The 25,743-nt window shown below is 47.1% G+C and overlaps 1 protein-coding gene across 1 annotated transcript in view; it reads left to right on the top strand.

The window, feature by feature from the left end:
- LOC115092874 (beta-1,4-galactosyltransferase 1-like) overlaps positions 1 to 25,743 on the top strand; it is a 119,712-nt gene that overhangs the window by 29,253 nt on the left and 64,716 nt on the right. The window lies entirely within an intron of this gene.

Below are 25,743 nucleotides of genomic sequence, written 5' to 3'. Positions count from 1 at the left end.
GTTACAACATGGATTTGTGAATATTTGCAGTCTCATCTCTGTCTGACGCTGAAAACTCTCAGTGAATTGTTCACTTGGTGGTAAGTTCAGGCCTTCAGGCTGGCAGTTAAAAGTTGATGGAAGAAATTACAGTTCAGCTAAGCTTGGGAATGCATGTTCTTTTGCAAAGATAGTCATATGAAATTGGTGACAAAACTAGGTCTTCAGCATGTTGGTGAACAGGGATCAGAATCCAAAGATATATCCCACATCAAAACTTTGGGTAAAAAATGCAGGGTCCTGAGGCACTCAGTCATCATCCCAGTGTACACGTCAATTTTATTTTTCACTCAGAAACTAGCATAGGTGAAAGAAGGATGCCATTATTAGGATGAACTTGGAGAAATTGGTGCTTGTTTCTGCAATATGCAGCATAGAGTCTGTTTTTGCATTTTGAGATCTTGTCAGGTACGTGGACCTGGATTGGCTACTGTTGGAAACAGGATACTGGGCTTGATTGGCCTTTGGTCTCTCCCAGTATGACAATTCTTATGTTCTTAGGAGTTGTAGTTGAACTTTATCTTCAATCTATTCTCCAAAAAAAATTATTTTAATGAATGTTACCTATTGAGAGAACCATAGCTGATGAGACACATGGGCTTGGAAGTTATGACACAGCTTCTCAAAATCTGGCACTATGGTTGCTACCGCACATCTGATTTCTGACGTAACATCCAGAGTACATCGATTCTGACATCTGATAGAGACAAGGGCACTAAATCCTGCTTCACACAAGTATATGCTTGCAAATGGCACTAACAATTTTAAGGCACGCATTGAAATCTCGGGGTAATCTTTCTTGATGCTGCACCAGAATTCTGAAAGAGAAGTTTGGGAATATGTTCCTTGGTAAAACTGATCACATTTAATTTCAATGAGCTGGTCAATTTCAACTGAAGGTAAATCCAAGCCTGCAGGCTGGTACTGAAAAGGGATTTTGAACCCAGGAGAAGTCTCTCGCATCTAAATCAGGGAAAAAAAGAAGTGAAGTGTGTCTACAGGGAACTGAGATGTTTAGTCATTACCAGATTTGGACACTCCTCAATCTCATTCTCTGACAGGAACTTTGACAACTGAGGGAAGGAACTATAGTTTAACTTTAACAAATTATTCTTCCAGAAAGCAATTTTTTTTCCATGAATGCTGTGATTCGATTACTGAGCTGAATGATATTAGTGTTCTTTCCTTGCATACTTGAATTCAGTTCGTTGAGTTTCGTAAAAATGTCTATGATATAAGCAAGGAGACACATCTTCTGCAGATTGCAGAGAAAATCAGAGAATGCTGTTTTTTGAAAATCTATTGCAATTGCGAGCAGCTGATCCCTCAGTTCAAAAAATCTTTCTACCACCTTTCCTCTTGGTAGCCAACAGACCTCAGTGTGAAACAACAGTGCATCATGATCAGAATCCATGTCTTCACACAACTTTGCAAATAGTCGTGCTCTAAGTGGGTGAGGTTTGATGTAGTTTTACAATTGATATGATTTGCTGCAATATTGCATCCAGTTCTACACTCAGTTCTTTAGTTGCTAGCTGTTCCCTATGAATCATGCAGTGAGTCCAAACAGCAGATGGTGCAACACTCTTCACCAGGGTTCGCAGTCCTGCTCTATGACCTGCCATAGATGGAGCACCATCTGTACAGAAGCCAACCATACGATCCCAAGGAATGTTGTTGTTCTGAATGCAGTTTTGCAGCACATTGAATATTTCCTGTGATGTTTCATGTTCAGGAAGTAGGAGACAGCACAAAATATCTTCAAGAATATTATCTTCCCAGATGTAGTGCACAAAAACCAATATATGTGCATCGCGTCCCTCTGTACTGATATCAATTTGAAGAGCATAAGCAGACCATTTCAGCCGTGCCACTAGTGCTGTTTCCTGATCAACTGCAATTGCTTCAGTCCATCGTTTCACAATATTGTCTGAAAGAGGTATAGTTTTAAGTTTATTTGCTTCTGTTTCTCCACACATTATATTCACCATAATGATTGCTGAGGTAAAATTAAAGTTTCTGCAACTGTGTGAGGCTTCCTTGCCTGTACAATCTGATAGCTCACTTCAAAAGATGCTTATTGAGCCTGCTCAGAGATAGTCAAGGGTCTTTTAAACTCCATTTGTTGATGTGAAAAATGCTGTTTTCTGCGTTCAAAAAAAGACCTTGGTGTTACGCCTATCGGTTGCAGATGGCTGCGACCTCTCATGCTCATCTCCTTTTTTCTTGCACCGTCAATTCTAGGAAGAGTGGCGGCCTCCGCCAGCCAGTGCCGACCTCCCCCGGCGTCCCCGGGACAGCATGGGCACTGCCAACCACCATCTTGGATCCAGAATCACCTAAGGCGCGTGCTTGTAAGGGCCTCTTTTGTACATGTCATGGCGGGAACTTCGGGGGAGTCCCCTCCGGATGACGTCAACTCGATGCTGTACTTAAACTGACCAGCCCACTGCTACAACAAGTTAGCATGGAGTTTCCTCGTTGCTGAGTCCACTATACTCTTGGACTTCCAGTTCCAGATTTCCCTCTGGGTACTCGCTCCTCGGGGGCCCTTCCGCGTTCCTGGCTATCTGCTCCTTGGAGGGTCTTCCTGCCTTGGGAATCTACCGGACCCACTCCTTGGGACACTATCTTGGAACTTCCACTTGTAAGAAGCTTACTACAGACTTCAACGACTCAAGCTTGGCTGAAGCTTTCCTGTGGTGTGCTTCGGGCCACTACTGCTCCTTCTTCAGTGAAGCATTTCCAGTATACCCTGAGCTGCAGGGTATTGCCGCATCAGCTACAAGATCCACTTCTGGGTTCCTGCACCTCAGTCTTATCATCTCCAGTACAGACTCCTCGGTGTACCCCACTCTGCGGGCCACTACCGGATCATCACAGCTGTGGTATCACCCTGGTATACCTCCCTGCTCAGAATTGTACTTATTTACAGCTCTTGCTCTGCAGGCTCTGCTTTTCCTTCCTTCATAATAAATTCTCTAACATATAGCTGTGTCCTTCGCTGCTGAGGCCACGCCTATCGACGGTGAGGCCCACAGGGCTCCTCCGTGTGTGCGGAGACACCTCTCATCTCGAACCAGGGTTCACATCTATATAAAAACATAACAGATTGCTAACTCCATGGTCCTGGCTCAGGTCTCAGCCATTCAGGCCATCCCTCTGACAAGGCCACTTCCTCTCCTCACGTGTTACCTACATGCCTCTCCATGCCCTTGCCAGCTCCCACTTATTTTACAGGTGATTCCCTGTTATGTAGGGGCTTTCTGAATCAGTGCTGTATGCACTTTTCACTACAACCTACCTACTTCCCAGATGTAGTGTCCAAAAGTACGTACATACTTTTAGATGGAAAAGCCCTGGTCTGGGCTTCACCTCTCTGGGAGCGTAATGATCCAATTCTCAATGATTTGACAGGTTTCCTTGCCCTCTTTCATTCTGTTTTTGACCACCCTGCTTGCAAGACTGTCACTGGATCTGCACTCCTGCATCTACAACACGGTACCAAACCTTTGACTGATTATGTTATTGAGTTCATGACCTTGTCCTCGGAGCGACGTTGGGACCTGGGTTGCCTGCGGACTATTTTCCTGGAAGGTCTTAACTCGTATCAAAGACGAATTAGCAGCACGTGAACTCCCTGATACTCTGGACTCTCTCATAGACCTTGCGGGGCAAATTGATTGTCATCTGCATGAGCGGTCACAAGAGGTAAAGGGTCCCAAAAAACCACTGCCAGGAGTTCCATGCTCTCGTCCACCGCCTGTTACTCAGACCACTCTTGCACCCAGTATTGAGGAGGAAGAACCCATGCAACTAGACTGCAGCCACTTATCAGCTAAGGAAAGGCGTCACCGAGAGAGATTAGGCCTCTGTACGTAGTGCGGACAACCTGATCACACTGTTCCCTCCTGTCCTATGTGTCCGGGAAACTCGCAGATATAGGATCTACTGGAGGACTCCTCCTAGGTCTAATGTCTCCATCTCCTCCACTGATACTCCCAGTCTCTATCTCGGAAACCCTCGAATTCCACACATTAGCACTAGTGGACTCTGGTGCCGGTGGGAACTTCATACTCAGACAACTCATAGAGAACCTACGAATCCCCACTGTTCGGACACCTACACCACTACTATTGTCATATATACATGGCGAGCCATTATCTGGTGAGGAATTTTATTCTACTCGACCTATTCGTCTCCGCATGGGATCTCTTCACTCAGAGACCATCTCTTTCCTAGTCCTGGATAAGGCAATACATCCGGTGATACTCGGACTGCCATGGTTACAGATGCACTCATCCCAATTCGATTTGAATACCCTTGAACTGTCTCAATGGGGAACCATCTGCCATGGAAAATGCTTAGAGGAAGTAACCCCTATACCTTGCCTGACCACTACCCCTTCTCTTCCGGGCCTACCTCAACAATACTCGTCTTATCAAGATGTATTTTCTAAGAAGGTGGCAGACACTCTACCACCTCACCGGTCTTTTGACTGCGCCATCAACTTAGTACCTAATTCTGAGCCTCCTAGAGGAAGGGTGTACCACTTTCTCTGTCTGAGACCAAGGTCATGTCGGCCTATATTCAAGAGAATTTGGCAAAGGGTTTCATTCGGCACTTCCAAGTCTCCTGCCGGAGCCGGATTCTTTTTTATGGGTAAGAAGGACGAATCCCTTCGCCCATGTATAGACTACCGTGGATTAAATGAGATCACCATGAAGGACCACTACCCATTGCTATTGATCTCTGAACTTTTCGATAGGCTCCAAGGGGCCAAAATATTCACTAAATTGGACCGGGAAGAGAAGTTGCACAGGTGGGAGGGGGGCTTGAAACCGGGAAGAGAAGCTGCACAGGGGGGAAGGGGGATTGAAACCAGGAAGAAAAGCTTCACAGGGGGGAGGGGGGATTGAGACCGGGAAGAGAAGCTGCACAGGGGGGAGGGGGGCTTGAATCCGGGAAGAGAAGCTGCACAGGAGGGAGGGGAGTTTGAAACCAGGAAGAGAAGCTGCACAGGAGGGAGGGGAGTTTGAAACCAGGAAGAGAAGCTGCGCAGGGGGAAGGGGAGATTGAAGCCTCACCTCATTTGATACAAGATGCATTAACAGACCCGATGCAGGATGCATCAAAGAGTTCAGCATACAGCGCATCAAAGTTTTCAGAGCATCGAGGCAAATACTTTCTGAATGCGCTGTATAGCAGCCTGACTTGTTCTGTTTTAGTGCCTGTTTAATGTTTGCCTTTTCATAGGTAGGGTGGTTACTGTTCAGAATCTGGTTGTTAGGGTGTTATGGTATGGAAAGTTTTGCAAGATTTTGTATTATATAATGTTCCTGGTAGTGGAAGGAGTTTGTGTTGCTGTTATTGAGGTGACAACAGAATTGAATATTATTTTTCTGTGGTGAGTGTAAAGGGGAAATGTCCTTGTTCTGCTCTGCATCCTTTGTTGGGGGAAGTTCTGTGAACACAGGGTATTGTAGAAAGTGAAGTGCAGGTTTTATATCAGGATGTGCCCCACTCCTATATAGAAGAATTTTTGATTGGTGCTCTTCAATTATCTTAGTAGTAGCTTTTCTTAGATAGATGAGACTGGCCAGGGTTTTTTGTTTTTTTTTTTGTTACTTAGAAGATCCTTCTATCTAGAGATGACACTGACTTGCATGCCCGGCATCTTGTGATAATGGTACAAAATGTTTGTAGCAGTGCTTCTTGCTTTATGAGCAGAGGTGTCCTGTCTCTGCATATATGGGATTTGGTGACAGGGAGGTATGGAGAGAGCAGTGGACCCCTGCCAAGATCAAACTAACAGGCTGGTTTCCCTGTCACTTGTGTTTTTGTAAAAAAAAAAAAAAAAAAATTAAAAAAATATTGAAAGGGTGGGAAATATATACAACAAGCCTCACTTCACATTTCCCTTTTAGTAATGTGGGCCTTACTCAAAAATCCCTTCTTCTCCCTTTCCCTCCAGTCTCTCTCTGTCTTTGCTCCATAGTTATTCCAATCATTCCCCCTCTCTCCTTCTACCAGTCCATCCCTGTAAGTCTCTCTCTCACCCTCTACCAGTCTGGCCTCACCAGTCTCTCTCTCTCTCTCTCTCTCCACCAGTACATCCTCACCAGTCCGTTTCTCTCTTTCTCTCTCCACCTGTCCATTCCTACCATCTCTCTCTCTCTCCCTTCACCAGTCCTCCTCCAGTCTCTCTCTATCTTCATCCACCAGTCTTTCTATGTTCCTCCCACCAGTCCATCTCTGCCAGTCTGTCTCTCTTTCCCCTCCACCATTCGTTCTCTATCTTCCTCCACCAATCTCTCCTACCTCACCAGTCTCTCTCTCTCTCTCTCACTCTCCCTCTGCTAGTCCATTCCCCCAGTCACTCCAGATCTAGACACATGCAGCTGTAGTGATAGCTGAAGTTAGACTACATAAGTTACTAAATATTAAGTACATTCTTGCACATTTACTGCTGTGCTTTGCAATTATATGTATTTCATTTATTTCAGTAAGCATTATTTAATACATTTTATATATTATGAATGAGTCTGGTGTGCATATAATTATTTCTTTGTTATTACATTAATAGCTTTTCTATATATATGGCATTGTAACAAGATGCTCGAGTGAGAGATATACCGAGACCACACACACGACGCCCAACACACACACACACACACAATAATATAATATACAAGGTATAAAGTAGTAAAATACAGCTTTATTTACAGCACACATACTTCATTTCCCGTGACTATAATACATACCAAATCAGCATCCTGCCACTCATCAGGTCGACCGAAAAACAGCATCAGGTCAAGGGAACCCCAGTGAGACCGAAAAACAGGAGCACACAGCTTCAATGGGAAAGATCCTGCGCCACTCGTCAGTGCACAAATGAGGCTCCGGCCTCCCACTGGAGAACCCCGACCTTTTATAGGGCTTTGTAAACAAGTGTGTGTGCATAGATGAGCCAGCACCTGGGTCTGGGAACCTTTCTGTAGGGCTGCTGGCCAGGCATTCCCCAGCATCAGGTCCCAGGCACAGACAAGCTACTCTCCCCCACAACCACTTGTGTAAGCCCCGCTGATACTGTTCTTCACTTGATAAGCAAGTTTCCCATGTTCAACACAGTGTTTGTCCTGAGAGCATTTTTTAATCCCATCGTATGACAGGCATACAAATTAAAGAAAGCATATGGGGTCTGCACACATTTTAGAGGTTGAAAACGGGGTACGCCTGTTTTAAACATTTGCCGTTTGAATACAGGCATTTCAAGTTATGAGGTGAGAGGCAGTGCCCTTATGTTCCCTTTAAACCAGTGCAGGGCCAGGCTAGGTACCTGGACCCCTTTAATTCCCCTTCGGGTTGATACAGTACAGTGCGCTGTGACGGAGCGCACTGTTAACCCGCCGTTGGATGTGCGTTTTCCCTTATCCCTTATTCAGTAAGGGGCCGAAAACGCGCGTCCAATCACCCAAACCTAATAGCAGACACAACATGCAAGTGCATGTTGAAGGCCCTATTAGGTATTCCTGCGCGATTCAGAAAACAAAATGTGCAGCCAAGCCGCACATTTTGCTTGGTAGGCGCTAATTTCTTCGGGCACCGGGAAAGTGCACAGAAAAGCAGTTTTTACTGCTTTTCTGTGCACCCTCCGACTTAATATCATGGCGATAGTAAGTCGGAGTTCCCGAAACTTTCCAAAAGTAAAAAAATAAAAATTTGAAGTCGGCCTGCGGCTGTCAGGTCGAAAACTGGACGCTCAATTTTGCCGGCGTCTGGTTTCCGATCCCGTGGCTGTCAGCGGGCTCGAGAACCGACGCCGGCAAAATTGAGCGTCGGCTGTCAAACCCGCTGACAGCCGCCGCTCCGGTCCAAAAGGAGGCGCTAGGGACGCGCTAGTGTCCCTAGCGCCTCCTTTAACCTGGTTTTACCGCCAGGCATAATTAGCATACTGAATCGCGCACACAGGAGAGCGGGCGTTCGCCTGCTCTCCCGCGGACTTTACTGAATCGGCCCGCTTGTGAGAGAGAGAGAGCTCTGTAGGTGGGGCCCAACAGGGGAAGAATAAGTGCTAGGACCCAGGTGTCTTAGTGAGACCATGTCCAGGTCTCCAAGAGGACGGCAGCTCTTGTAGCATAACACTGTCCTGTGAGTAAAGTACACTGTTCTGAAGGGAAGACAGCCTACTGTTGTCTGATTTTAAGTGATAATAAAGATTAACTGTTTTAAGGAAGGCTGAAGTTAGACTAATTTTGTCTCCAGGCCTGTGGGAATCACCACTCGTTCCCACATATGGTGTCGTGCAAGGGATGTTTTCTCTAAACCTAGTACAGAAGAAAACCCAGCCTCTAAGAAAGTGTCTGTTGGGAGTACATAAAGTTGTGATTCTAAATGTTGTACAGAACACAGGGGGCCTGTGGTTCTAAAACAAAGTACAGAGCACAGGGATGCACAGAGCACGGTAGCTTGTGAAAGGGTGTGGCTCAGAATCTGCACTGAAGGAAAGGAAACTCAAAGTTTGAAAGTTTCAGGTAGAGAAAAAACTGTGAGTGGGCCTGGTTACAGGGGCAGCCAGGAAGTGGTAGGTTTGTACTGGTTAACAGGAGAAGCCTGGCTGGAGGTAGATAGAGATTAAAAGTGATTTAGTTAATGCTGGTTATGCAGTGTTTTGTTTTGTTTTGTTTACTTTTTTTGCCTTGGGAAAAAAAAAAAGAGGAAGAAACACTGGTGCAGCAAGGCTGTGCTGAGCAGGGTGTGGCACTGGAAAAGCTGACAGCTGGCTGTGAATGTGTTGAATGCGAATAGGGTGGGGCCCTCTTCCAGCAAGCAAGCTGTTTGAGATGTGCAGCCATGAGAAAACCTGGAGTGGAACAGGGTACTGCAGCTTCAGCAGTCTGTGAGCATGGCTGAAGGAAAGTGGCACGCATTAATCCAGAGAGCCCAGGAATGGCAGAAGAAGTTATAGGAGAGCCTCATGAAGTATGAGCTTCCCAAAGCGAAGGGACAAAAGAACCTGGAAACAAGCCAGGCTCTTATTGATTCCTATTTGGAGAGGAACTTGTGTGGCCTGGAGATGAGGAAGCTATCGCAGAGAACTCAGTGGAGGCCCAGCAGGTGAGTGGCACTACAAGAAGGTCCTGGTGAAGGTCCTGTAGAATGCCCAAACAGTACCGGGAGTCTAGAAACAGCTCCCATGAGAAGCCCAGAGAAGGGGGCGGTGAAGAACCCTGAGAGAGGAATCACAGAGAGCCCTAGGGAGGGGGGACACAGACTGCCCTCTACCAACATTCTGGCTGCTGTATTCTTTAAGAGTCAGAGGCATTTCATACTATACTGAGAGATGCCATTCAGTAAAAAGTTAATTCAACTGGTGAGTAGTGCATGAATCACGGTAGCTGTATTTTGTTGATCAAGATAGCTGAATAATTGGCAAATCTGGCATGGATACATAAAGGAGGCTTTTTGCATCTTTGAGATGTATGATTCCTTCATGAAATTTTGGTTGAGTTGAACCTTGAGGCTTTGTACTGTTACAGTAGGGTGCAAAGGAATTCCTGACAGTAGGTAGAGATAGCAGGGGATGAACTTGGTGGCTTAGCAAGAGGAGTACTTATTTGTATGGACTTAGTTTGCTTGTGATTTCTGAGCCATTGGGCTACTGCAGTAAGAAGGTTATTGAGATTAACAATGGAAGAAAAGGTTTGGAGAAGTTCTTGGAGAAGTCCATTAATGGCTATAATCAATTTTACTTAGGGAATAGCCACTGCTATTAATTGCATCAGTAGCATGGGATCTTCTTAGTGTTTGGGTAATTGCCAGGTTCTTGTGGCCTGGTTTTTGGCCTCTGTTGGAAACAGGATGCTGGGCTTGATGGACCCTTGGTCTGACCCAGCATGGCAATTTCTTATGTTCTTAAGAGGCTTGGCTAGATAATCACATTATAAGGATAACTTTGAATGGCTAAGACTGCTGTTCATTATAACCAAGATTTTTATAGTATTTTTAAAATAAATTAAACCCCTCCAACTTCATGTATCTTATTGCATGTGCATGTCAGTATTGCAACTTATCAAAGGAATATGCTGGGATCATAGAAAATTGTTTGAACCTCCCTCAAAGTTGTGGGCAATTATTACACAATGTATGCACTTTTTGGTGGCAAAAACAATTATGACCTAACTTTCTAGATAATTTTATAATTGCAGCTGGAGACATGCACTGAGATCTAGCAGCTTTAGAAAAGGGAAAGGGAGCTTCTCACACCCGGGCTGATACAGTAAAATGCGTGGGAGAGCCGGCGCTCCGAGGTGAGCGCCCGTTCTCCCAATGAGCACCCAGGCCACTCTCCTGGGTGTGCGATTTAGTATTCAAATGGGGGCCTGCAATAATAAGGAGGCGCTAGGGACACTTTCTGCTTTTCTGTACACTTTCCTGGTGCTGGCCGAAATTAACTCCTGCCTTTGGACGTGCTATTATTACCCCTTATTACATTAAGGGGTAATAGCGTGAGGAAAACGCACTTCCAAACCCCCCCCCCCCCCCCCCCCCCCCGAAACTAATAGCGCTCAGAAACACTTAGAGACTTGGAATGCTTGGAGACTTCACTGAACATGAACGCACAGGAATGAGACCCAGCAATGCAATGCTGGACTCTGGGGTAGCCCTCCAACCACTTGATAGCCCTTTTGGACCTGTTGTTTGGGAACAGTTTGTGTGTCAGGACAGACAAAATGACTCAGAAGGCACGGACATGACTTGGAATTTAGACCAAGGCACTGAAGACTTGAACATAACTTGGAACAAGGAACATGACTTGGAACAAGGAGATCCTCTGGCTGGACAAGCTCCATGATACCAGAACTAGAAACTTGGAACTTGATTTGAATCTTGGAATTTTACAACAAAGATGGACTTTGAGGACTTGTCCCAATGAAGATGGACTTGGAAGCAGGCCTAGTGCTATGAGGCACCCTAGACAGTCCGCCATGGGCTGGTCATGAACCACAATGTTGGCACTCCTGCGGGAACATGGATTCAGGATTTGTGCTGTGATGCAACCTATGCTGCCCACCGTGGGCTTGTCATAGTCCATGTGCTCACAGAACATGGGTGCAGGGCTCTGAGGACTTCAAAGACTCAGGAGACTTGGACGAGGCGAAGACTCAGAAGACTTTGACATAGGAACTGACGAGAGACCAGGAGCATGAAACAGGATGATCATCCAATGAGGAACATGAAGACAGTGAATACCAATGCAAAGGCAACCAGGAAGTGGCAGAAGAGCCCTTTTGTAGGGCTGGCTGGAGGATAAAGCACAAATGTCATCAGAAAGGGCCGCGAGGCTTTTCCCACATTGGGCCCTTTAAATTGTTGACTGTGGCGTGTGCACGCACCTAGGAAGAATGCCAGCAGAAGAAAGATGGAAATCAGTGGCTCTCAAGCTGCAAAGCTGCAGTGGCATTTTCTCACTGCTGCAAAGAAGATGGCTGCAGGAGGGTTGGCAGCTCAGGGGAGGCAGAAGCACTCCAGCCACGAAGAACAGAGGCAGCATTGGTGGTATCCAGTCAGCGCTGAAGACAGAGTCTGCATCGGAGGTAAGTAAGCCATTCACAGGCCAGACCATGCATGGCAAGCAGAACATTATCCCCTCCTCAAAGCCCCCTCCACAAACATCTTTTCTTCAGCTGCTGAGGAAATGAAGATATCAACAGGGGAAGTCGAGGGACCAAAGATGGAGTCAGAAGATACTTGACTTGGGTACTGGAGCAAGAAGCATACAAAACTGAAGACAAAAATAGATATGACTGAGTGCTTGGACAAAGACATGGATGAAACTTGAACCAAAAACATGAAAGGAGGCACAGATTAATTAACATCCAGGAATATTGGTCCAGTTCTTTAGGTTCTCACTTGATTATGATGGAATCGAGGATCAGATTAAAATTATTGTCCTTTTGCCACAAAGACAATGGCAGTAGTTGGTTAGAAGAAAATGTTATTGTTGGAAGCATGAACCCTTGAGCCAGCTTGAGAGTAGGATGGACCACTGAAGAAGCCAACAGTGGCACTCAAAGCCGGGAGGTGGAACTGGACTAGGAGACCTGACAGGAACTTCACCTATACCAGTCCTCGTTCCCCGTATGTTGAGCCCTTGAGTGCTGGGGCTGGCAGGTCTTAAGCGCAGGTCTCTTACAGAAGGCGGTCCGGTGGGCAGTCTGAGTCAGGGCAGAAGCAGACAGGAGAGATGAAGATGGACCAGGAGTCGAGGCAGGCAGCAAAGGAACAGCACGAGAAAGCAGGCCAGAGGTTGGGGCAGGCAGCAGACAAGATGAAGACAGGAAACACGCTGAGGGTCAGTGCAGGCAGCAGACAGAGGAATCCAGGAGCCAGGCCAAGGTCAGAACTGGAGAATCATGTGAACACAGGAGCGGAATCAGGAACAGAGCCAGGAATGCTGAAGCAGGATCAGGAACAGCAACTTGCTTACTTGGAGAGTCGACATGTTGCCAAACAAGGTAGAGGCGTTAGAAGTGGCCTATATATAGGCCTCTGAAGATGACATCAGGTTAGGGGCTGGGCCAAGGTTTCCCGCTGTGGCCCCTTTAAATTTTGGGCTCCTGCACACTTGTGCGCCTAAGGGGTGGAGTCCCCAGCAGTGTTCGGCGGCGTCTCCCTCGTGGGGAGGATGCCGAAGGAAGGCCTCGCTGCGGGTCGACCCAGCACGGGAAGGCAGTGGGGAGACTCAGAGTTCAGGGAAGGGAAGGGGGGCCCGACCGTGGACAGTAACCCCCCTCCTACGGCCCATCCCTGGGGGTTTTGGTTGTTTGGCAGCTCCCACATGTTCTCCTCTGGGCCAAAGCCCTCCCACGAGATCAAGTATTCCTAGCATTGATGATAGAACTGGACGTCCAAGATCTCCTGCACTTGATAAATAGAATCCTTGTCTGTTACTGCATTCAGAGGCTTTGGTGGGTTATGGTGGAAGCGTGAGAGGACCAGTGGTTTAAGCAGCGAGACATGAAATATGTTGTGTTTTCTTAAGCTCGATGGTAAGCGGTAGGAGACTGGCCCCAAGCATTCAATGACTGGGAAGGGGCCAATATATTTAGGAGCCAATTGCATGGAAGGAATCCGTAGGTAGATGTGGTGAGAGCTTAGCCAGACTTGATCTCCAGGATTGAAGAGTGAAACCTTGCGGCGTTGTCTATCTGCATCCTTCTTAGCGGCCTCCGCCGCTCATAGCAGATTAGCTTGAGTGGACTTCCACAGAGAGTGAAGTTGCAGGGCTGTAAGTTGGATAGCAGGTGAGGGCACAGACAGAGGAAGCAGTAAAGGTGGTTTTGGTTGTTTGCCAAATACCACCTGGAATGGAGAGGTCTTGGTTGCAGAGTGTGTGTGATGATTGTAGGAGAACTCTGCCCATGGGAGCAGAGCAACCAAATCATCTTTTTTATCTCCCACAAACATACGGAGGAATGTCTTCAAAGAGCAGTTGGTCCGCTCTGCTTGGCCATTGCCTTGGGGATGGAAGGCTGACGTGAAGTCTAGCTGGACTCCAAACTTCTTGCAAAGTGCCATCCAGTATCTTGCCGTGAATTGTGAACCTTGATCCAAGGCGATATGCTGTGGCAGCCTGTGCAGGTAGAAGATGTGCTGCGTGAAGAGTTGGGCAAGCTCTGGTGCTGTAGGGAGCTTGGGGAGAGCCACAAAATGGGCCATCTTTGAGAACCTATCTACCATGACCCAGATGACTCTTTTTCCCCTCCAAAGGCGGTAGATCAACTACGAAGTCCGTAGAAATATGAGTCCAGGGTTCTGATGGTATGGGCAGTGGCTGCAATAGCCCCCAGGGACAACCGGGTAACGGCTTCTGCCGGGTGCAGGTTGGGCAGGAACTGAAATACGCTGGACATCTCGAGAGACTTGGGGTCACCAAAAGTGGCGGGTTAAGAGTTCCAATGTCCTGGCCTTGCTGGGATGTCTGGCCGTCAGGAAATCATGTGCCCAAGAGAGAACTTTCTTTTGCAGGCAAATGGGTAACACAGTCTTGCCTGCCAGGACTAAATCTGTGGCTGTCAGAAGGACAGTCATGGGATAGGTGGTGATGTCCTTTTGTGGATTGCAAACTGGCTAAAAGACAGGAAACAGAGAGTAGGATTAAATGGACAATTTTCTCAGTGAAAGGGAGTGGGGGTGGAGTGCCTCAGGGATCTGTATTGGGACCCTTACTTTTCAATATATTTATAAATGATCTGGAAAGAAATACGACGAGTGAGATAATCAAATTTGCAGATGATACAAAATTGTTCAGAGTAGTTAAATCACAAGCAGATTGTGATAAATTGCAGGAAGACCTTGTGAGGCTGGAAAATTGGGCATCAAAATGGCAGATGAAATTTAATGTGGATAAGTGCAAGGTGATGCATATAGGGAAAAATAACCCATGCTATAATTACACAATGTTAGGTTCTATATTAGGTGCTACAACCCAAGAAAGAGATCTAGGCGTCATAGTGGATAACACATTGAAATCGTCATTTCAGTGTGCTGCGGTAGTCAAAAAAGCAAACAGAATGTTGGGAATTATTAGAAAGGGAATGGTGAATAAAATGGAAAATGTCATAATGCCTCTGTATCGCTCCATGGTGAGACCGCACCTTCAATACTGTGTACAATTCTGGTCGCCGCATCTCAAAAAAGATATAATTGCGATGGAGAAGGTACAGAGAAGGGCTACCAAAATGATAAAGGGAATGGAACAGCTCCCCTAAGAGGAAAGACTAAAGAGGTTAGGACTTTTCAGCTTGGAGAAGAGACGGCTGAGGGGGGATATGATAGAGGTGTTTTAAAATCACGAGAGGTCTAGAACAGGTAGATGTGAATCGGTTATGTACTCTTTTGGATAATAGAAAGACTAGGGGGCACTCCATGAAGTTAGCATGTGGCACATTTAAAACTAATCAGAGAAAGTTATTTTTTACTCAACGCACAATTAAACTCTGGAATTTGTTGCCAGAGGATATGGGTAGTGCAGTTAGTATAGCTGTGTTTAAAAAAGGATTGGATAAGTTCTTGGAGGAGAAGTCCATTACCTGCTATTAATTAAGTTGACTTAGAAAATAGCCACTGCTATTACTAGCAACGGTAACATGGAATAGACTTAGTTTTTGGGTACTTGCCAGGTTCTTATGGCCTGGATTGGCCACTGTTGGAAACAGGATGCTGGGCTTGATGGACCCTTGGTCTGACCAGTATGCATGTTCTTATGTTCTTATGCCTGGCCCCCTCAAGCCACTGCCGCCATTCCTCGAAGGCCATGGCTATTAGTTCCTTATCTCTTATGCCATAATTTTTCTTGGCAGGGGAGAACTTTTGTGAGAAGTAAGAGCAGGGAAGTAACGTGCCCTTGCTGGAAACTCGACTGAGAACCGCACCCACCGCTATGTCGGAGGCATCTATCTCCTACGATGAAGGGTCATGTGGGATCCGGATGGCACAAGCAGGCATCAAGAAGGAAGGCTTGTTTTAGGTCCTCTTTTGAGAATATGTGGGATGAAATGGCGGTAGAAGTTTGCAAAGCCAAGGAAGCACTGAAGAGCTTTAACTCCTACTGGTCGCGACCAGTCTTTAATAGCAGAGACCTTCTCGGGGTCCATGTGAAATCCAGTTGTCGCTTCAATGTAACCCAAGAAGGGCAAGGATTCTTGTTCCAATAGACACTTTTCCAGTTTGACGAAAAGGTAGTTCTCTCGAAGTAGTTGCAGAACGTGACGCACTTCGTGTACATGCGTGGAGAGATCCTTAGAGTATACAAGCACGTTGTCAAAGTATACTATTACAGAGGACTGGAGCATGTCTTGGAAGACCTCGTTCATGAGGTTTTGAAAAACCGCTGGGGAATTACATAATCCGAAGGGCATTACCAGATACTCGTAATGCCCATCACGAGTGTTAAAGGCGGTATTCCATTTGTCGCCTGGTTGGATCTGCACTAGGTTGTATGCCCCTCGGAGGTCAAGCTTGGTAAAGACCTTGGTCCCCTGCAGAAGGTCTAGGAGCTCTGGGATGAGAGGTAGAGGATATCTATCTCGGTGAGTAATGGCGTTGAGACCTCTGTAGTCTATGCATGGCCTTGGGGAGCCGTCTTTCTTGGCGACGAAGAAAAACCCAGCCCCCGCTGGGGAGTTCAAAGGACAAATGAATCCTTGGTTCAAGTTTTCCTGGATATACTGTGCCATAGCTTGCTTTCTGGTAGAGATAGGGGGTAAACCCAACCCTGAGGAGGTGTCAAGCCAGGGAGTAACTCTGTGGCACAATCAAAGGACCGGTGCGTCGGGAGAATCTCGGCCTGTTCTTTAGAGAAGACATCTGCAAATTCCACATACTGCAGAGGCAGCACCAGAGTGGTGGCTGCCAGGAGGACATTGGGGCGTGGTAACTTGTGCAGACAGTTGGAGAAGCAATTAGGACTCCAGACCGTGATTTGGAGGGATCCCCACTCAATGAGCAGAGAGTGCTTCTGGAGCCAGGATAGGCCCAAGAAGATAGGATGGATCGCCTTCTCAAGGATATAGAAGGATATCTCCTCCTCGTGAAGCACTCTGGTACGGAGAAACACTGGAGCAGTGGTGGCAGAAACTCAGCCTGGGAAAGGAGTGCAATGGATAGAGGATATCCTTAACGGTGGGGTACATGGCAGTACAGAAATTTGTAGCTGTTGTACCACATCTGTCAGAATGAAGTTGTCCCTGGCCTCTGAATAAACAAAGGCCAGTGTGGAGAAGGAGCCTCCTGGATACAACAGGGATACTGGACCTGTGCATTGGGGAGCAGGATTCATACAGCCTAGGATCAGCTCCCCGATGATGTCTAGGCCCGGGAGTTTTCCCGGTGCTCCTTGCATTGAGCTAGTAAATGTCCCTTACCACCGCAATAGAGACACAGGCCCAGAGAACGACGGCGCTGCCTCTCCTCAGGAGTGAGAGGGCTGCGACCCAGCTGCATGGGTTCCTCTCCTCGGGTAGCTTTGTGTTTGGGTGGAGGAGCCAGCGGATGAGAGAAGGACTGGGCCAATGGGACCGACTTCTGAGCTGGTTTCAACTCTTGGGCCCGTTGCTGAAGGCGTCGGTCTATTCACCCAGTGAGATCAATCAGGGCTTCCAGATTGTCCGCGAGATCCCAGGCCACGAGTTCATCCTTAATCCTGGATGATAGGCCTTCCAGGTATATGCTTCACAAGATGTCCTCCCGCCAGCCCAGTTTGAATGCCAAGGTGCAAAACTCGACTGCGTAGTCGACTAGAGGCCTGGACCCCTGGCATAGATGGAGTTCAGTAGCTGCCATGGATTGCTGAGCGGGTTCGTCAAAGACTTGCTTGAAAGCATGGATGAACTGTTGGAGATCCCCGAGAAGAGAATCTCCCCGCTCCCATAAGGGAGAGGCCCATGCCAGGGCTCAGCCATCCAACAAGGAAAGTAAATAAGTCGTCTTAACCTGATCAGACGGAAACTGTGTAGGCTGCAGGGTGAAATGCATAAAACAGTGGTTAATAAACCTCCGGCATTACTTGGGGTCCCTGGCATAACGGGGTGGCGTTGGCAAATGTAGAGTTGCGGCAGGCCCAGGAGCCAGGATAGGAGCCAGAGGTGGAGCTGCGGCTTGGGGAGCAGTGTCCAGGCGATTGACCAATCTTTCGACTGTGGCCGCCAAAAGATCCATGCTGTTGCTGCAGCTACTGGGCCATGCCTAGAGGCCAGAGATGTCTGCCGGGTCCATGGCCTTGGCAAGATGTTGGAAGCATGGAACCTTCAGCCAGCTTGAGAATAGGATGGACCACTGAAGAAGCCAACAGTGGCACTCAAAGCCGGGAGGCGGAACTGGACTAGGAGACCTGACAGGAATGTCACCTATACCAGCCCTCATTCCCCGCAGGTTTAGCCCTTGGATACCGGGGCCGGCAGGTTTTAGGCGCAGGGCTCCTAGAGAAGTCCGAGTCAGGGCAGGCAGGAGACAGGAGAGATGAAGACTGTCCAGGAGTTGAAGCAGGCAGCAAAGGAACAGCACAAGAAAGCAGGCCAGAGGTCTGGAAAGGCAGCAGACAAGATGAAGACAGGAAACACGCCGAGGATCAGTGCGGGCAGCAGACAGAGGAATCCAGGAGCCAGGCCAAGGTCAGAACTGGAAAATCAAGTGAACACAGGAGCGGAATCAGAAACAGAGCCAGGAACGCAGGAACACTGAAGCAGGATCAGGAACAGCAACTAGCTTACTCGGAGAGTCGACCTGTTGCCAAGGCAAGGTAGAGGCGTTAGAAGTGGCCTATATATAGGCCTCTGAAGATGACATCAGGTTGGGGACCGGGCCGAGGTTTCCCGCTGTGGCCCCTTTAAATTCTGGGCTCCTGCACGCGCATGCGCCTGCTTAAGGGGCGGAGTCCCCAGCAGCGTTTGGCGGTGTCTTCCTTGTGAGGAGGATGCCGAAGGAAGGCCTCGCCGTGGGTCGACCCAGCACGGGGAAGGCAGCGGGGAGCCTCAGAGTTCGGGGAAGGGGGGCCCGACCATGGACAGCCGCGGCAGTTTCCCGACAGTTATTCCCTTGAACATTCTGTGCTTACTAGTGCTTAGAGCCTTGATAGATGAGTAAGAGAGATTGCAAAATTGCCAACAAGTTGACTCTTGAAATACCAAGGCACTGGAGAAGTGACTGTTTTGTTGGAAATCAAATAATAGCTACTACTCAGAATTTGCTTCAGCTGTGACTATAGCCACAGAGAGGATGACCAATTTGAAGAACTTGGGAGCACAACATTGAGACTTGGCCCTCCTGTAGTGTAGATATATTTTCAGGAACTACTAAGTCCTAGCTGACTGTGGTCTGGCTTGCAATGCAATTACTACAAGTAGATGGCGCCAGAACATAAGGCTTGGAGCAAGCGGTAGAACAGATGACATGACAATGTCTCTTTACTGATAAGAGTTAAGGCAGCCATAAGACGTGCTAGGCTCCGAAGTCAGCAGGATCTGCTGGTTGAACACGGCTTAGGAAGTGCAGCTGATTCTTGACTCCGTGCTCTACCGATTTTGGACCACCTCATAATTAAACGTAGACCTTTTTTATATAGTTGAAATGGACAGGAGATAGATAAAAGGCTGGAATCTGCTTCTCTTTCACTTTCCATTACACCTGAATTACAACTGACCTGAACAGCAGTGGTTATTCCCAGATTGCTGATGAATGGTATTTTAACTAGTAACAGACTTAGCATTAACATCTTTTTATTAGTTCTTACTTCTATTTGCCATAAATCGTAGGGTGGCTATGGATACTTTGCTTCCTTTCCAGTGGGTGATGCTTCAGCTGATCTTAACTCTTGATGGAATTCAGAGGTATCCATTGTAAAATTGACCTCATTAAAGAATTTTAGACCTTATAAGTGATGAAAAGGAGTTGATTTGTACAATCTCTAAAATTCTTTAATGAGGTCAATTTTACAATGGATACCTTTGAATATGTCTGTAACAACAGCTCCTTAATCCCAATCCATCTCACAAAAACTCACCCCGAATCAAAATGCTCCCTTACAATGGTCCACATATAGAGTATCAGGCTGAGCCCTGCATCAGTGCTGGAACACCCATGCCCACCTTTGCTGGTGGGACACATACATTGATGTATGCATGCCCTTCCTGGCCATTTAGATTTTGTGCAGTTCCCATGCGGCCCACTTACGTGTGTATCTGGATGCTTTTGCACACACAAAGCTTTTTAAAATCTGTCTTTATGCTTTTTCCTACTTTTGGCTGGCTTTTTATGACAAATATACTCACACACTGCACATACTCATATATACACATACACACACAATTCCGCAATAGTTTACTTCTCTCCAAAAATTTAAGTTCTTACCTTTCCCAAATCAATACATACTGATCCTATTCAGAAACCAGGAAGATGATACTTTCCTTTCATTGCTCCCACTGGATTGTGGGAGCACTGAGAGCCAATGAGAGAAAATAGATGAAGAGTGCTCTGAAGCCTGGGGTCTGAGGCCTAGGGTCCAGGCTGAGGCCCCAGCATTGGGACCCTGTCTTTGGACTGGGTTGTGGCATTGGGCCTGGGGACAGGCCTCGGCCTGTGCAAGGCCCAGGGGTCAGGACTCAGCTTCTCGGTCAGGTCCCATCATTGGGCCTGGGTCCAGGCTGAGAACCTGGCATCGGGACTCAGTCACCAGACCAAGTTGCAGCATTTGGCCTTGGTCCCGGCCGAGGGCGAAGCATCAGGACCCAGCCTCCAGGTACATGTCCCAGTGTTGGTCCTGGGTCTCAGCCAAGGCTCTGGCCTTGGTTCGTGGTCTCAGGAGCAGGATGCAGCATCTGTCCTGGGTTTGTGTTGTGTATGTGGACCCTTGAGCTGAGGCGAGGTTGACACTACCTGCACAGAGAAGCCCTGCAGTTCCTCGCTGTCGGTGGGTAGAACTGGCTGGTGCAGAGGCCTAACTGGAGCTTCACTAATACCAGCCCATGTTCCTCATAGGTTGAGTCCTTGGATGCCGGGGATGGCTAGATTTAGGCATTGGCCTCTGGATGTTGTGGTGTCTGAGGAGGGAGCAAGTGAGAAGAGTGGTCAGTACTGGCTGAGGTCAGGGAGGACAGCAGGCGGCGGAGACATTGGCAAACTGTAGTTGAGGTGGGCAGCACGTCAAAGGAAGTCCAAAGTCAGCCAGGGGACAGCCCAGGAGGAAGAAGCAGTCAAAGAGCAAGCTGGTGTCAAAACCCAGGAGACAAGTCAGAAGAAAGGGCAGCGCAGACGAAGGTGCTGGAGATAGGGAAAAGGAACCAGGCAACGGGAATCTGGAATCAGGAACCAGGCATCAGAAATCAGGAATACTCACACGGCAGGAGGCTGGGACAAGGAGTGACTAGCTACTCAGAGAGTCAACCTGTTGCTGAGGCGTGGGGGCATAATTCGGGCTGTCTTAAATAGAGGGGTGCTGGTGACATCATCTGGAGGCACCACGATGGATTTCCCACCACAGGCCCTTTTGTTGCACCCATCGGTCGCAGACGGCTGCGACCTCTCATGCTCACCTCTTCTTTTTTTTTTTTTTTCCCCTGCACCACCAATCATTGGAAGAGTGGCGACCTCCGCCAACCAACGCCAACCTCCCCGACATCCCTGGGATGGCATAGGCACTGATGACCGCCATCTTACTTCCGGAATCACCTAGGCGTGCGTGCAGGGCCTCCTTTTGTCTACAAAAAAAGCAAACCGGAAACCGATTCAATACTGCAGTAGCGACCAAAACAAAAGGATTAGTGAAGACCAGGAGTTCTTTATTCTGCACAGAACATCATAAAAAGCCTGACTCAGGCCGAGTTTTGCTCCTTTGAGCTGAATCAGGGGCTATCAGAACAAAACAGATATAATCTCATATAAAAACAAATAAATACAAATAAAAACGTATACACCATATAAACATAATAAAATCATAATAAATAATATAAGTTCAAAATATACAAGACAGTAATCAACTAAAATTATAACACTCAGTGACAAGAAACACAAAAATAATCTGATATATTAAATAAGTAATGAATTGTGACATTCCTTCCTAATAAAACACCTTATATCTGTGTGTGTAATTGTATATATGCTTGTATATTAAATCAAATGAACTGATGCAGTCTGTTAAAAATAATTTATTAATTTAAATGTGTAAATACCTATCATATTTGATGCCGGTGGTTGTCTCCATACAGCAGTTCAGCTCCTCTGAGCATGCTGCAAATGTATAAAAAATAAATTAAACTATCCTACTCAGGAATAAAAACATTGTAACAAATTAAAGAGCACTTTGAGACAATGTAGCACATCAAAGTCTGGCTAGAATCACCATAGTAGGTGGCTAAAAATAAAGGATGCCAGAGAGCAATCCATATGAGATTAATCCATATAATATTAACCAACTCATGTACTGACAACTTTATAAAAAAAAGAATATTTTAAAAAACAACTAGCCTAATTTAAGGATATATCTAAAAGGCGCGTACCATAAAATTGTACTGAAGGCAAATTTACTAGCAGCGATTTAAATGCTAACTTAAAAAACAGATGGCTGTAAACAAGAATCAAAGCAAATTTCTATGGCTTCAAAAAACTAGATAAACGAATAAAACAAATTCCTAAGAGAAAGCATGGAACAATCACAAATAGTAAATAAAATAAGAAGCTATTACAAAATCTGTCACAAATACCTCCGTATACTTCTGCCAAGAAGCCGTCTTCATGCTGAACTTAAAACATCAAAGAAACTCACCACCACAGTTAGATATCAGCACAGTCACTTCAAAGGAGCTAATGTCTCCGTGTCTGCCAGCACAAGTTCAATCTGGAGAAACCTTTTGTTGTACTCTTAAGTTCAGAAGGATTTCAACACCAACACTCACTGAGTCAGCGTGCACATAGCTTCAAACCGGAAGTGCCGGGCTGCGCATTGTGCTTACATTTAAATACTTCCTTTTCACGCCATTTCTGCATAAACCTTAGAAATCTAGAGGGGTCACGTGGGGTGATGCACTGAGAAGGACGCGTTTCTCCTCAGCTCTGGGCACCTCGCTCCTAAACGTACTGGCTTTGCCCCTGAAAAACGGCTGTGCGATCACGAAACTAAGATTGGCAGGACCCAGCACATGTCGATCATTAAATTAATGCACAAATCGCCGCAATCTATGGCGTCCAAGCCAAGCAGAAAGAAGGAGAAGGACAAGGGCCGTGCGGCACCTGCCGGAGATCTGGAGCCCTGCTTGCCTAATCTTTTAACAGTGGAGCTGCTCAGGGAAACTATAGCGGGCACACTTGACGAAAAGCTGGCCGGCATCCATGCCAAACTGACCGAGGTGAGTGAGGCGCTTTCTGACCTCTTCCCCCCGCCTGGATCAGTGGAAACCCGGGTTTCTAACATGGAGGATGAAATGGCGGCGGTAGCGCCGAAAATCAGTGCGAACGAGGCGGCCCTAAAAGACCTCGAGAATAGGTCGCGGAGAGCAAATTTGAGATTCTTGGGGCTACCGGAGGTAGTGGATGAGCAGGGCTTGGGAGAGTTCCTGGAAACTAGCTGTGGAAAGTTCCTGGAAACTAGCTGTGGAAAGAGCTCACAGAGTAGGCCCCAGAAAATCCTCAGACACCCGTCCGAGAATTGCCATCGCAAAACTTTTTAAATTCTGCCCATAAACAGAAGGTGTGGCTGGCTTTCAGACAAAAAAAGATACATTTTCTACAATGACCACAAGATCCATATTACACAGGATTATTCCGCCAGAGTGTCCCAGCTTCGGAGGCAATTCTCAACAATCTGTACGTACCAAGTGGAAAATAACACCAAGTTTGCCCTACAATATCCTGCGACTTTAAAAGTCTGGCTGGAGGGCAAAGTGCACACTTTTACCTCACCAGAGGAGGCGAAAAAGATACTTCAGCCTGGGGCAAATAAAAGCAAGAAAAAAAAAACAGAGGTTTGGTCACAGCTTACTATGTTAAAAAATAGGACTAATTGTAACTGCTTCCTTGTTTGTCTGGTTCCATAAGAGGCTCACAGTCCGGCAAAGACCAAGTTAGCATGGGTCTTTATAGTTTCAAGATGACACTGGCCCAACCAGAGTGGGTTACAGCATTCGGGAATACATATTTATGGCCGGCTTGGCCACGGAACACATCAGCCAAGCTACATGTCTGTGGGCTTGGACACGAAGATTTGTGATTTGCAACTCTACCCACTGGAGGAGTCCGCACTTTTGTAAGCCAGTATTGCTGGATGGCAGACGAGGCCGTCTTTCTGCCTTGGACTTCTCCTAACTTGACCCTCGGGTTCCTCTCCTGGAACTTCCTTATGTGAGTACCTACTTCAGCTTCCTACGCTGACTTCATTGCTGGAGTTTTCCATGGGGTGTATCCCGTTCCTCAGGCCACTACCATTCTTCAGCATATCCTTTCTACCATCCTGAGCTACAGGGTATCATTACCATGACTCAAGTTCCTGTATCTCTGGACCTCTGCTACCTTGTCACCTACTGTACAGCTATCCTCTGCAGACCCCATGCTGCGGGCCACTACCGGACCTTCTCATCTACGGTACTTCCCTGAGGATATCTTGCTCAAGAACTGTCTTATTGTATTTCCCACTTCTCAGGTTATGCATTATCTTTTCTCCCTAATATAAGCTCTTTTACAGCTGTGTCCTACGTCTCTGAGACCATGCCCACCGATGCCGAGGCTCACGGGGCTCCTCCCTGTGGGCAGAGACATCTCTCATCTCTGCCCAGGGTTCACAATTTCCATCAAAGTCACAACACCTTTCAATCCTGCCGATATGTGCGCGCCTAGGGAGAGCCCCTCATTGGAGCAGCATCACTTGTGTGGCCTGGCTTGTGCAGTGACCTGCTGCGTCATTTCTCCCAGGCCCGTTGCGGCATTGGGGAAAGCCCCACAGTTCCCGGCAGGAGCTGAGTGTGGCCAACTGCGGAACGAACCCGTGGCTGGCCGAATGCAACAGTAACCCCTCCTTTAAGACCGCTCCAGGAGATCTGGGTTTCCTGGGATGTGAGGTGTGGAATACCTTCAGGAGGTTCTTGTCCAAGATGTTTGAAGCTTGTTCCCATGTGTTTTTCTCCATGCCATAACCCCTCCAAGAGATCAAATATTCCCATTTTTGTTCCGTCAACTTATGTCTAGTATTTCTTGGACATGATAAACTTGGTCCTCCTCAGTAGATAGGTCCCGTGGTTCTGGTACTCTCTGGGAGGGCCAAAAAAGAATTAGAGGCTTGAAGAAGGAGACGTGGAACACGTGAATCTTCAGTGAAGCGGATAGCCGCAATTGGTATTTCACAGGTCCTGTCTGGTGGGTAATGGCAAAAGGCCTGATATAATGAGGCGCAAGCCTTATTTATGGAAGGCACCTGGAGTCTAATATGGTGAGTGCTTAGCCAGACTTTGTCTCCTGTTTTAAATTGTGGAGCTGGACGCAAGTGAATGTCCATTGTTTTCTTAGCCTTTTGGGTGGCTTTCTGGATCATCCCCTCTGTTCATGCCCAGAGATTTTGGAGCTCCTCTGCTGTCATTGGGTGGCTGGAGAGGAAACGAAAAGCGGGACAGGCAGAGGAGGGGCAAGCTGTCTGCTGTATATAAACAGAAATGGAGAAGATCCCAAGGCGGCATTAATATGAGAATTGTGAGAGAATTTCACCCATGGAAGAAGAGAGGCCCAATTATCCTACTGTTTGTTAATGAATGCTCTCAGAAGATCTTTAGCGTGCAGTAAGTGCGTTCAGCCTGACCATTGGCTTGTAGGTGGTAGGCAATAGTGTAATCCAATGTAATGTTAAACGTCTGGCAGAGGGATCACCAATATTTGGCTGTGAACTGGACACCTCGATCAGAGATGATATCTTGAGGCAAGCCTTGCAGGCAGAAAACATGCGTGGTGAATATCTGTACCCACTTGGGTACAGAAGGAAGACCTGGGAGAGCAATGAAGTGGGCCATCTTGGAGAAACTGTCAATAATGACCCAGATAGTATGGCAGCCATTAGAGTGGGGGAGAACCACCACAAAATGGATGGACAGATGAGTCCAGAGTTGTTTGGGGACTGGCAACAGCTGTAACAGCCCCCAAGGTCATCCCACCAACGGTTTTTGTTGAGCACAG

This window comes from Rhinatrema bivittatum, chromosome 1 (genome assembly GCF_901001135.1).
Source record: "Rhinatrema bivittatum chromosome 1, aRhiBiv1.1, whole genome shotgun sequence".
Taxonomy (NCBI): Eukaryota; Metazoa; Chordata; class Amphibia; order Gymnophiona; family Rhinatrematidae; genus Rhinatrema; species Rhinatrema bivittatum.
Note: the sequence above shows the minus strand (reverse complement) of the source record. Positions and strands in the feature narration are given on the sequence as shown.